The 11972-nt window shown below is 39.4% G+C and overlaps 1 long non-coding RNA gene across 2 annotated transcripts; it reads right to left on the bottom strand.

Annotated features, from left to right (window-relative positions):
* Positions 1 to 5409: 5409 nt before the first annotated feature.
* Positions 5410 to 9031, bottom strand: LOC127478039 (uncharacterized). Of its 2 annotated transcripts, none has more exons than XR_007907112.1 (3): positions 8970 to 9031; positions 6006 to 6122; positions 5410 to 5495 (listed from the first exon to the last, which is right to left on the bottom strand). It is a non-coding gene; the product is annotated as an uncharacterized LOC127478039 (long non-coding RNA). The 2 variants fall into 2 exon arrangements; XR_007907111.1 differs by having other exon boundaries at positions 8892 to 9013.
* Between the last annotated feature and the right edge of the window lie 2941 nt (positions 9032 to 11972).

Genomic DNA, 11972 nt, shown 5'->3' with positions numbered 1-11972 from the left:
GGGCCGGCGCGGCGGAGGGACACTACCGCGGATGGGCTTGATCCGCTGCCGAACAAAGAGGGACTACTTTAGCCGTGCGGTCCCCGCGGATCCATGCGCGCCGCCGGCGCTCGCTGCGGCGGGGCCGGTCATTGTTCCCGCCGCGTCTGCGGAGACGCGGTAGCGTCCGGGCCTCGCTGCACTGACTGCCCTGCGGGACCCCTGCCCGGCCCCGGGGCAGCTCCCCGCCTTGGTGCGGTCGGCCCTGCCGTCTGCAGTGACTCAGGGCCCGCCTTCCTGCCCAGGGTGCCGGCGAGGCCCGGCACAAGTAGCAGAGGCAGCTCTGGCCGGCCTGTGGGGCTGCGGGCTGGACAGTGTGCTCCTCTGCAGTGACAGCGGGCTGCAGCCATTTCAGATGAGCTGAACCTCAGCTTGAGTTGTTAGCTGCAGCTGTACTAGCCAAGCTGATGGAACAAGGTGCTCAGCAAAGTCGTGGAATCTCCCTCTCTGGAGACATTCAAAACCCACCTTGGCACATTCCTGTGTCACCTGCCGCAGGTCACCCTGCGTTGGCAGGGGGTTGGACCAGATGATTGCCAGAGGCCCCTTCCAACCCCAGCAATTCCGTGATTCCATGACATAGACTTCTTGTTTTCCATCATTTGAGTTCTGCAGTTGTTCGGGCATCGGTACTGGGCCAGTCTCCAGGGTCCCCATGGTTAGCACAGCAGTTGCCCAATACAGTGGTACCAAACCCTATAAAGCTTGTCCTAACGCTGCAAGTGCTCCCTGGATCAGCACTCACCAACTGGTGTAACACACACTCAGGAAGGGCTGAACTCAGTGGACTGGAGGGTGACTTAAAGTCAATAACTTGTACTCAAGGACAAGAAATTTGCAATGAAAGAGTAACATTCGTTATTCCTCTGCCCAGCCTTACCAGATTATTACAGGGTTGGGGATCTTACTGGAAATGTGCAAATGATCCTCTACAAATGGTTTTCAAGTTAAAATGCTCAAACTGACAAACCTATATTGCCAGAAGGAGGACCTTTGTTAATCACTGGCATATGTGGGGCAAAGAAATCAAAAGCAATAGTAAAAATTGCTATTTTTAGCAATTTAAAGTGTTTAAATCACTCCATCATTCCCATTACTATACTGTGAGACATGTAGGATTAATCTGATTTGGAGCAAGCTAAAATCTTTGTCTTTTCTATTCAGTGCTAGTAGTAAAACAACCAGTTATTTCTTCTGTTAATATTTGGCAAGACTGTATGTCATGGCTTTAGAAGGAACTTTCTTGACTTACTTGCTTTTATGTCTTCTGCTAATATCTCAATTTGAAAATGCAGTTCAAGCAATCTCTCCTGTATTTTCAATTCCAGACATATTATGTGTGCTTTGAGGCACAGAGTGACCAAAGTCAAATTAAATTACTTTACCACTAATGTCAGTAAAGGCTTTCTTTTGTAGAAGTTTTGGGGAAAGAAATAGTCTTTGTTTATCTATCAGATTGTGCTTAATAATAGATATGTTCAGCTTCATTCCACATCATTTTATAAATAGCTGTATTTCAAAAAGGAGCTAAATAATAACAACCTGGCACTGTCTTTACCTCTCTTTGTGCTTGTCCACATACTATTAGGCAATCTCTTTTGCCAAAGCAAAGTCTTGGATTTTTAAAATTGTATCTTGCCTTGCTGACGTAGCAGAGAAAAATTAAATTTCATATTCAACATATAAATTCCCTGGTACCCAGCAGAAATGGATAAATTTGAAGAGTCAGAACAGTGGCATTTCTCTTGGCCCATGACCCTTCTCTCAAATGCTAATGTGTTTTTAAAAATATGTTGTTATGTTTTTTATACTTTCATTGCCACAATGTCCACATAAATATTAAACAAGCAAACCAAAACACACAAAACCCAAAAGTATGTCAGCAGTGTATGTAGATGAGAGCACCAACTGCTGCACAGTATTATTTTCCATTACCTTATTGTATCACACAACATAAAGTCAAAATGATACCCTTGAACAAGACAATACTGTAAAGCTTATCCTTGTACAGATGGTTGTCATGACCACAATTCAGCAAGGAGGGAAAATTAGATCCCAGGACATTTTATCTGCATTGTTTAAGCATGGGAACAGCGAGGAAGCTCGCCTGGGATCTTTCTATCTTAAATCAAGACAAATATGGTACATCCATTTTTACATAAACATAATAATTAGTGAGACAATGCACATATGCTATATTTATTAGGGCTCCACTCAGAAAAGAATCTTCAATTTCAAAATTTAAAAAATAAGCAAGTGATATTATAAGATAGAAAGAATTTTGTATTAATTGTCTTACCACTAGCTAACAATTGTTCTCATAAAATTGCAGTATTCTCTCTTTATACTAAAGATATAAAAATAGCACTGAAAATATTTAAAAATAGGCATTTTTAAATATTTTTAATATTAATTTTTTCATCCTCACATAACAACAATACAGAGGAAACTACATTAATATTACTGGTGGTAAGGTACCCTGATACTGGTCTTCACATAAAACCACATTTTTTTCTAGTACAAGCACTTTGCCATTTCCAGCTGCGCTTCAAGACAGGTTGTGTGATGACATCAGCAGCTCTTTGAGGATTCTGGGATGAATCCCATCAGGCCCCATAGATTTGCAGGGATCCAGCTGCAGCAGCCGATCCCGCACAGTTTCAGGGTCAACTGGGACTTGATCATTCCCACAGTCATGGTCCTCCAGCTCAGGGTACTGAGACCCCCTTGGTCCGTCATCTGTGCTGAAGACAGAGGCAAAGAAAGCATTAAACACCCCTGCCTTGTCTCTGTCCCTGTTTGAGAGTTGACCATCCTCATCCTGGAATGGGCAGGAAAGGCTTTTATTGTACGAGATTATGTCTCCCATCTATCTTAGTTCTACTAACACTTCTTTTGTACCTAAAGACAGTGAGTGGGTCTGAAGGAGAAAAAATAAGTGCTTGACTAGGTTTGCTGACAGTGCTTATGTATGAGTTCCTATGTTCTTATTGCTAATACTGTCTTTTCTGTTTTGAAGACTTAGGAGCATATATAGCAGTACTTCAGCTCCAGAAAATAGCTGTGAGAGAACTGCAACTTACTACTATTCCAGCTAGTGGGAATTTTGCGAAGGTATGCAAGCATAGTCCTGAGTAATCTTCTTCCTTTTTCTTATGAAATCAGTTCATAAAAATGTGAGCTCATTACTCAGAGATGGAATTTAAGAGAGGTTTACTTCTCCCTCTGTACTGTCATTCTGCTGCTGTGGTCATATAATTGCCTCCTTTCAGAAAACAAACAGCTGCCAAGACTTGAAATTTGGTTAATTGCTTGGATCGGAAAGAGATTCCAGCTCTCAAACTCTCTGGGAATTCAGTCATGCACCAATGCAATGCATTCCTTCCCCTACTCTCTAAGCACAAGTCCGAAAGCAGTTACTGAAGCTCTAGTTAGTGACTAAAGTTAAAATGCAGAGTCAGCATTTAAGAGTTAAAGCCTAAGCAAGCATTTTATTCATTCACTTTAGCTCTGCTCTGCTGATTTGCAGAAGTAATTGCAATCTCAAATATTTTACATTGTGGTTGGTTGTATCGTAACTTCTTGAAGACTGTGGCATTATACAGTTTTATGGTAAGGTTTTGTCTGTCAGCATCTATGCTCCTTTGTGGACTGTAAAAATGTCTGCTAGAGCAGAATTTTCAGCTCTTTTGTGGTTAAATTTTGTAGCAGTACAGACAAAACTTACCTCTTAACTCGAAACTGAAGTTAAAATATGTTTAACAGCCCCCCAGGACACAGTTACATGGCAGAATATTGCCATTTCATCTGCAGTGAAAAATCTGTTCTGGACATCAGTCTGGCTGGAGGGAGAATTAGTACAGCATTCCTTCTGCTCTCCCACCACCTGGAATGCAGTATGGGCCTTCTCACAAGCTTTCAGCAGGTCTGCCAAGTCCCACTCAGATGGAAAATTCCTCACTTCTCTTATTATTTTCTTCTTTTTTTTTTTCATCTTCCTGATAACATCTCTTTATCTGTGAAGATGGAGACAAAATACTTTTGAACAGTGCAGCATGACAGGACCCTGCTAACACTTAGAGCTGTTTCACTTACACTGAAGAGCTGTTTGCAGCCTGGAAATTCAGCTGCAGGGGCTGAAGATAAGGCAGTAGCCCTTTCTGTAGCTGCTGCCAGTCCAAGGGGGCTGTGCAGAAATAACCATAACTGGTCCCAGGCCAGCACACCAGCCAACTCATCAATTCCTTACTTAATTCTTTCACTGCTAATGAAAAAATGATACTGGCACATTTGTTAACTTTGATATGCTTACTTAAAAGGTGCAATCTAAGTATCATTGTTTTAGCTAATGCAAATGTAATAGCTATTGTCAGACACGCATTTTGATGTTCTGTTATCTCAGCCTGAAAGCTGAGAGTCTGTTCTAACACAGCATTGCTCATCTGCATTCAGCTAAAAAACCAGTATACAGATACAGGATCAAAATCAGTTCTTATTACATCAGTTGTTTGTTTTCCATCTTGCCATGTTTCACACCAGCACTGACATCCCCCTCTCTACAGTCATGACTCTATCCCTAAAATTTGGGGATGCTGGCACAGACAATTTTTCTCTATTTTGTTTTTCCTCCTGCTATGTGTTTTTGTGATGAGTCTATAAACATTAGTTAAATATCAACATAGAGCCAAAGTAACAGTACTTTCACTTGCAACATCATCACGCTGCAGAAATGTACCATTAGCCAGACTGTGCCTCAGTAAACCAGTGAAATTCTTCTAATGTGTCATTAAAATAGTAGGAAAACATGGTCTTACGAACACAGAAGAGCTATATTTCTATTAAATTAAGTAGTTAAAACAGTACAATCTGGAGTTGTCATAGCATGGATGTAGCTACCAAACAGCTAAAATTACAGACGGGTTTGGGAGAACTGGGGGAACGTGGCACATGCACACAACCAGACGAGTTGTCCCCTGCCCCGGCTTTTGCAGCCACGTGGAAGTGCGAATTTTGCGAAGTAGCTGATGTGAGCTAAGAGCTGGAAGTCCCACTGCCTCCCTCCTGGTATGCTGCCATGGCTGCCATTAAGCCCACTTGGGTGCTCCTCTGACCTTCTCCATAGTTTCAGTAGTATAAATTAAGCCCACATGAGTGGTAAAATGTTTTCTGCTGCTTCAGTCCCCTGAGTCTACTCCTCACAGAGGCAGGGGAGGCCTGGGCTGAAGGGGGTTGGGAGGAGAGCCCCAGCAAGGGGCTGTGAGTCTGTCTCTTCTCTGCAGTTGTAGCTGAGGGTACAGTTACCTGACTCAGGCACACCTGTCCGACAGCTGCTGCCATCTAATGTTGCACTCACTTCTGCTCAGGGGGCTGCTGGTCTCATCTGACGTGTTGGTTGGTCCCTATGCCAGGAGCCATGCAGATGTGGCAGGTCAGTGAGCTGCTCTAGCTGAAAAACACTGACATGTATATGTATATATAGCACATATATGTACATGTAAAAATGGGTTTGTTTGCAGACAGGTCAGCTTTTAGTAACTTGATGGGTGTAGGAGCTGAGAGTACATATACATTGAAGAGGAAGTACAGAACTGAGGTAGCAGAAGTGGTGATAAAAATATTCATATAAAAATGGAAATGCAGAGACAAAAGGCTTATTTCTTCCTCTGTTCCTGTTATAGAATAGAACATCTACAACAAACCAGAAGGGAAGCTGACCTTTAGTTTGATCCCATGGGCTGCCATCTCTTTCAGATGGCCAAATGCATGTTCCATGGTTGTGGGCAGCTTGCGAAGTGAACAATTGAAATATTTCTGACTATGGGACAAATGAGCTGCTTCTTGAGTCAGGAAAGCAGAAGTTTGCCAAGTAGGACTTCCAAGTAAACACCCTGGCCCTGTGAATTTGCTTCTACTGAAAGGCATCATGATAGCCTCAGCCTGACTGGAATCAAATCTTGCTTCCTCACCTGGGCAGCTCTGACGGCCATACAGGGGTCCTGACAGCTCTGCTCTGCTGTGCTCCATTACAGCAAATCAAAGTCCATGCACATGCCCATGAGGAACACAAAGGGGAATACCCAGACCTGCCAAGCAGATGGGACAACAACTTCAGGATGTGAAAGACCACATTCAAAGGGCTTGTCGATACGAAAACACACTAAAAAGCTGCGACAAATTAAAGAAGACAGTGCACAAAAGAGAAAGCCTAATAAGCATGTGCGAGGATTATGTAATTCAGAAGTCAGTTTGCTATAGTTCCATTCTCATTCAAATTATGACAGACTGTTGTCAGCTTGCCTCTTCCAGGAACTTTACCAGCTGTCTCAAATTTCTCAGGTAGGATCCATTCTAGAGCTATACTTGCCAAGGATAGGAGGAAATGCAGGCAAGCATTGACAAGACACTGCACTAACATGCAGGAGTGCTAAAAGTAGAACTGATTTTCTTTTACCCTGCCTGGAATTCAGCAGACAAAGAGGTCAAGTAGTGATGGCCTCTAAGGACTTTTTAATTTACTGCAGGTTCTAGGATGTAAAACGCCTGTGACAGTGCTATCATACTAGTAGAGATATAATGCTGTATCAGATTACTGGTGTGATTTAATTACCAACGCATAGCCTGTGGTGAAAAGGGCATCTTTACTTCCTAGACCTGTAATCCAGGTCTTATTTAAAAACATTTTTTATCAGAAACAGCAAATTTATTGAATATGTAATTTTCTTTTGTTTAGAAGGCACTTTGAATCATGTGTGATGGCTGGGAAGAGGGATGGGAAAAAAAAGATGGAAAAGTTATGTAGTTTCCGCTCTGTTCTGGTTTTAAATTAAAACAAATTGTAACCCATCTGATGGGGAACAGTAATTGTGATTTGAGTTTGACTTGGAGTAAAACTGGACATAAATCTATATCCACAGTTGTGTAAATGAGTCCAGGTTCAAACAGTACTATGTAGAAGGGTTTTTTCTCTGGACAGTTGCAGGATGTGAAAAAGAACCTAGGATAAAACATAGGTAAGAGTTGGTCAGCTGGGATGTAAACACACAGGAAGCCTTTGTTTGTGTATAAAGAGGCAGTCGCAAAATAAGCTGATTGAAAACTCTGCAAATCTCACATCAAACTAGACCTAAACTATAACAAGTTATTTAGTACATATCTAGACAAAACAGAAAATAAATATCTGTAGTAATTTGAAGTATTTTCAAAGAAATCACACTATCTGTGTCAAGTACAATGACTGCATTGACCAGCTACCAGTTAACCCATATTAGAGGTGCAAAAGTCTAACAAAGACTCTCTGTGTCTTCAGAGAACTGTTCAGTTTATCTCACTACTACTTTTTTTTTTTTTTGCAGGTATACTCCCAAATCCCAAACCAAAATTGGTGTTGTGGGTTGGAGATGTGCATTTGTGAATTAAGTGTCCTTTTGTGCAGCTACATTGCAATATAAAAGATGTAGAAAGGGTCATTTTGCCTGCTCAATCAAAAGAAAATGCTTTCTCTCTTAAAGCTTCTGTCCGAGAGCAACGGTGGTGTCATTTGAATGCTGTGTTTGGAAAGAGGGCTCTGAACCTACATACAAAGAGAACTCAGGGCATGCACAACACTTGCACTGTTCACCATAATGACACAGAATATATTCAGTTTCTCGCAAAAGATTTATGTTCTGTGCGTTTCCTCTGAGATAATAAAAGATTTAATTAACTGCAATAGTTTATTATTTATATATGTAGAAAAATTATAGAAATTTTAATAGATTTAATTGTATGTAAAAGGCAACCTTGGTTTCTTTTAAACGAAAGACAGATAATCAAATAGCATGATTGCTGATGTAGATTCATACAGAGCAATCTTAAAATACACCTTCGAGGCCTGTGTTCTTACAGATACCATATCATCAAATAACAAAATTACTGTAGTTGCAGTTCCATTATGCATTTTCTTTAGCAGTTGGGTTGGCTTAAGAAGTTCTGACCACAACCTGCTTTTTGGGTGCTCTCCACACGCCCCTAGTGCAGGCAAAACCATTGTTCAGCTGTGCTTCAAATTTCATAAAAGAAATAATCTGGATTAAAAATAACATCTAGTTAAAAATAATTGAACAATATTGATAGGCAGGGGGCGTGAGGAAGGAGGGAGGGGAATGTGATGTCCGTGATGCAGAAATAAAATGATCTGAGAGAGGGCAGGGGAAAAATAACTTCTGGTGTGAATTCCTGAAAAAGCATGTGGCAGAACTGGTCAGTGAGAGCTGCAGCACCAGGCTTGCAGAGCCTTGTAGGAACTGGGCATAAGCCTAATTTGACAAGATACTTTAACATCATATTGGTATGGTGTAGTCAATCTATGACTGTAGTGATACTTGCCTCGCCAAAATTAAATGAAGCATATAGATAAAAATAATAGTGCGTATTCTATTAGCATAAGCTTGATTATTTACTTATAGAGTTTTTAACTGTTACTGCTCCAAATTGCCTTTTGTTGTTCAATTGGGTGGAAAAAACCACCTTTAGGAATGCTGTAACCTGGTAGCTATTGTGTTGTCACTTTTACTATTTTGTATAGATGGTTCAAAAATATCTGGTGTTCAGAATTGTGTTCTATTAAACAGAAAATAAATAATATATTTTAGATTGCTGAATTTATTCTGCCTAGGTATTTTTAATGATGTAAGAAAATTTGTGTGTGAATGCAGTTCCCTATTTTTCTTTAAACAGCATTTTTTCTTCAAAAAATATCAATCTAAGTATAAAATAGTTTTACTTTATTCTAGTAATTATATTTACAATGGGAATTCCTGCTAAGTACTGTAGAAATATAGATGTTGACAAATTTAAAATAATTCAATTAATACCTCAATCAACAATCCCACAGCACTTTCTATAAAGTAGGCTACAGGAATTATTTAATATACAATCAATACACTGCCTACTTGTTGCTGATAATGTCAGAACAGCCAAAGCGACACAGATATACACGTAGTCCAGGTGTAAGGTGAACAGGAAGCTGTTTATTGCTCTCAAGTGTTTCTTTTATACTCTTTGTACACTATCGTGCCACAACACAATTGGTCAAAAGTCTCAAGCATAAAAAACTGTAGACACTGCACACACTCTTATTGGTGACACTGAAGACACTGTGCATGCTGTGACATGCTATTGGTGACATTTGATTGGTGACCTCTGGTCTGGGCTGCATTACGTTTGGTCCGTCCGGCATTACAGTAAATATTTCCTAAAAGTTGTTTAAATTCCTCGTCACTAATTGCCAGGCTGCTGACAGGTTCTCTGTCAACCCCGACACCTACTCTAGGGATCAAAAAAGGCATGTGCTCTCTGCCAGGAATGCGCTTGACTCTATGTTGTTTTGTTTATTTAAAGGGAAGTGAAAACTATTTTATGTAGAAAAACCCCAGTGATAAATATTTAAGTAGATCAGCTGTACATATAGTTAATTAACAGCTTGGAATTTCTGTAAGATAGCTACTTCCTTCATAAAAAAGTTAATGTATTACAAATTACCTCAAAATTATCAACTTCAATAAGATTATACCAAAAATACATTTAAAAAAAAAAAAGGACGTGGACCTAACAACTTGATAATCCTTACAATTAGAGGTTTCCCAAAAGGAAACATTTTTTTTCTAAAGATTTCTGTTAATCATTACTGCTTTTCAGGGTGCTGTCGGAATCCTTTAACAATTCAGTACAAAATTTCTGCATTTCACTTATAGAGGTTTTGAATGTAGCAAAACAAGTGAGACAAAGTGTTATGTTTTTAGTAATTTTTGCCAATATCATGAAGACTGATAAGGCATGCCACTACATTGTACTAATTCTTGCATATGGGGCCAGATTTTCAGCTTCATTAAAGCCTGTGAACTGAAGCAGATTTACTTATGTAAGATTTAAGGCCTGACACAATGATTAGTTCAGTTCAAATTCCTACCTAACACAATGATTCATTCACTCTGCCCAACAAATCACCAGGATGGAGTATATATTTTAAGGAAACATTGATTTTAGGGCAGACTTGAAGTGCTTTTCTTCTTATCCCATTTTAAGCATTTCCTGTCTCTGCCACTTCTTCCAAATGTCAAGCTATTCCTGCATTTCTAAATATGACAGACTGAAGTGGCATGCAGAATCAAAACAGAGAACTGATGTGGCTTTTTTCTTTTTTGATGTTACTTTAACAGCTCACCATTCAGCTACACAGAGTTGCATGGCAGAAGTGAGAGAACAGCACAGGAGTAGGTCTAAGTAGTAGAGGACGAGCGAGGAAAGGGCTTCACACAGCAGCTCTGTTGTCTGTAGTTGCTCTTATTCCCATTTTTCTCCTCCATATCATAGCTGGCAGAAGGCAGGGCAGAGCTGTACCTCACTAGCTGAGGTTCATAGTCTAGCATTTTAGTGTGAACTGTCTTCTCAGGCAATTAAAGCAAATGTGCTCAACTGTGAACTGAAACAGTTCTGTTGAGGGAATGTCCTCCGGCAGGGGGGATGGCAGGACAGCTGGGAGTTGCAATGCATTAAACCATTGCAGCTCTTTTCCTCTTTGCATCTCAGTCAGAGCTCTTAATTAAGTGCACCACTTGCTGAAAAAGGTACTACCTTGCCAGGTAGTTTGTTCCAATGCTAAACTTCCTTAGGAGTTAAAAATTAAAGTCTTCTTTCTGAATAGAATTCTGCCAACATATCCTTCTCATCATTGACCTTCTTATATCAGCATGTACTGGCTTCAGTACTGGAATCCAGTATTTAGGGCCTAGAGGATTTTTCAAGGAGTGTGGGCTAGAACTTGGATGTTTCCCAGCTCTCTGAGCTACCTTATAAAGTAAGCAGGAAGATGGAAGTGCTAATTCAGGGGAAGAATTTTTAGGAAATGGGAGTAGGGCATTAAGAAAATGCCAACTAGACTGTTTATCTTTACGGGAAAGTCCATAAATAGGAATAAGACACTAACATTTCTATTATAAAAATGTTTGCGTTTTTTAACAGATGACTACCATGAGCATAAAATAAACAGAACAAAGAAGTATTTTACTTCAAATAGTGTGAATAGAAGTTCATAGTGGATTATAACTTTATTTTGCCACTAATTCAAAGAAGAAAACAGCCTGGATAATTAAATAACCGTGTTGAAAGCTGGATACATTTTAAAATCATTAACAAAAATAAGTTCTCTGAAAATGATAAAAGACTTTCCAAACCAGAAATAGATTAATCTTAGCAAGTGTACTCACCATGCATTTTAACATATAACTTCAATTAATCTGGAGAAAAATTCTTGAACCTCATAACTCTTACAATTATAGAGGAAATAGCCTTGAAAGACAAATATGTACAAATGAACCTTAATTTTATTGGTTGATTGAATCTGAACTGTGTTGTCTTTGTAGACTTTGAAACAATACAAACACAAATGTGAACTGTTGTTTAGCCTTTGCTTACAATTGACTATTACTGAAATAATGACCACCTTCAAATCTTTTCTTCTGAGCACAGTATTTCTGGAGTTTTTTCAGTCCTCTAATATATACGGGACTGTAACATATAAAGCTTTCTATTCTGGATTTATAAAGAACTATTTACTCTAAACATGTTATGTTATTAAGACCTATTTACTGTAATGTTTTTTAGTACATTTTGCATTTTAAAAAGTATAACAAAATAAAACAGACATTGTGTCTCTTAAAGTAAATCCTTGTATCTCAAATTAATCAGTCTCTCTGAATGTTTAATAACAGTGGTTGTATCTAATCTCAGTCAAGAGCTACAAATGAGTCACACACATTTATATAATTTATCGGACTGTATTAAAACACTATTTTTTTATACAGATATGTGTTTAAATAAGATAAAGGTTTCAGTGGTTACAAACAGCCAGTTTACTCCAGCATTAAGTCCAAGCCACTGATGAAAGGAATTGGACT

The sequence above is a fragment of the Manacus candei genome, unplaced genomic scaffold (genome assembly GCF_025592945.1).
Source record: "Manacus candei isolate 608988 ecotype Guabito, Panama unplaced genomic scaffold, ASM2559294v1 h1tg000005l, whole genome shotgun sequence".
Classification (NCBI taxonomy): domain Eukaryota; kingdom Metazoa; phylum Chordata; class Aves; order Passeriformes; family Pipridae; genus Manacus; species Manacus candei.
This window is presented reverse-complemented; position numbering and strand designations above follow the sequence as displayed.